The following is a 1,933-nucleotide window of genomic DNA, read 5'->3' as shown; positions in this document are numbered from 1 at the left end:
GGGGGGGAGAGCTTTGCTCTCCTCTGTTTCAATGTGACTCATGAAGCAAGAATGACCCTCCTCTCCTCGTATCCGTTCCTCTCTCTCTAAATCCAAAATTAACCCTTACCCCTTTCCCCCTAACCCTTACCTCTTACCCGCTTACCTCCTACCCCCTGCCCTACCTTCTTTCCCCTTTGAGAGACCTGCCATGGACCTGGTGGGTCCTCTGGTAAAGTCCGCCAAAGGGCACCAATATTTCCTGGTGATTTTAGACTATGCCACTCGCTACCCAGAGGCCATTCCCCTAAGAACTATGACCTCGAAAGGTATTACCAAGGAGCTGGTGATGTTCTTTAGCCGAGTGGGAATAGCCGAGGAGATCCTCACCGACCCGGGGACCCCCTTCATGTCCCGGATCATGCAGGACTTGCAAGCTCCTGAAGGTAAAACAAATCCGCACYTCTGTGTACCACCCTTACAGAGTGGCTCGTTGAAAGATTTAATAAAACCTTTTAAAGATGCATGCTCCGTAAGGTAGTAGACCAGGATGGAAGGAGCTTCTACACCTGCGTTGCTTGCTGTTTGGGGTTTTATGCTGGGTTTCTGTACAGCACTTTGATATATCAGCTGATGTAAGAAGGGCTTTATGAATACATTTGATTTGAAGGAACTAGGACCAGTTGTTGCCATACTTGCTCTTTTCCATAAAGGAGGTGGCCCAGGCGTCCACTGGGTTCTTCCCGTTCGAGCTTCTATATGGACGACAACCCCGGGGCTTTCTGGGCATTGCAAAGGAGAGCTGGGAGACTGAGCCAAGCCCGCATCACAGTTTCATCGACCATGTGGCTGAAATGGGTGATCGGATGCAAATGTTGTGGCCAATRGTAAGAGAGTATATGGCCCAAGCCCAAGAAGCGCAGAGGAGGGTCTACAATYGGGGAGCTCAACCCAGAGAATTCCAGAATGTGGWGAGAGTTCTGGTACTGGTGCCCAAAACAGAGAATATGTTTCTGGCCACCTGGAAGAGGCCATACAAGATCCAGGAGAAGGCGAGTCCAGTGAACTACAAAGTTCGGCAGCCAGTGCGCCGGAAGCCGGTGCAAATACACCACATTAACTTTTTCAAAAAGTGGCAAGCCCGAGAGGCGTTGCTTGGTGTTGCTGTGTCTCCTGTCCTCACAGAAACAGCTGGAGAAGAGGTTTCCATTAGCACCCAGCTTACAAAACTACAGCAGGAAGAGATGGGGCAACTAGTGAACACAACCTTAATGCACCACCGCATCCACACAAAACTCGGAAAGAAGGTAACATTACGGCCTTATAGGGTCCCAGAGGCCAGACGGGTGGCCATCAAAAAGGAGGAGGACCAGATGTTAAAAATGGGGATTATCGAGCTGTCCCAGAGTGAATGGTGCAGCCCGATCGTCTTAGTTCTGAAGTCGGACGGGTCAGTAAGGTTTTGCAATGACTTCTGAAAACTAAATGAGATATCGAAATTTGACGCTTATCCTATGCCCCGTGTAGATGAGCTGATTGACCGCCTGGGCAACGCCCGGTATATCAGCACCCTGGATCTTACTAAGGGGTACTGGCAGGTTCCCCTGGCTCCAGATGCGAGGAGAAGACGGCCTTTGCCACGCCTACAGGGCTGTACCATTACACGGTTCTACCCTTCGGCCAGCATGGAGCTCCGCCTACTTTTCAGAGGCTGATGGATAGGGTCCTGAGACCCCACAGTGAGTACTGAGACCTCACAGTGAGTACTGAGACCCCACAGTGAGTACTGAGACATCACAGTGAGTACTGAGACCCCACAGTGAGTACTGAGACCTCACAGTGAGTACTGAGACCCCACAGTGAGTACTGAGACCTCACAGTGAGTACTGAGACCCCACAGTGAGCACTGAGACCCCACAGTGAGTACTGAGACCCCACAGTGAGTACTGAGACC

The sequence above is a fragment of the Salvelinus sp. IW2-2015 genome, unplaced genomic scaffold (genome assembly GCF_002910315.2).
Source record: "Salvelinus sp. IW2-2015 unplaced genomic scaffold, ASM291031v2 Un_scaffold2269, whole genome shotgun sequence".
In the NCBI taxonomy this organism is placed as follows: Eukaryota; Metazoa; Chordata; class Actinopteri; order Salmoniformes; family Salmonidae; genus Salvelinus; species Salvelinus sp. IW2-2015.
The sequence above is the reverse complement of the archived record's forward strand: the minus strand, read 5'-3'. Positions refer to the sequence as shown.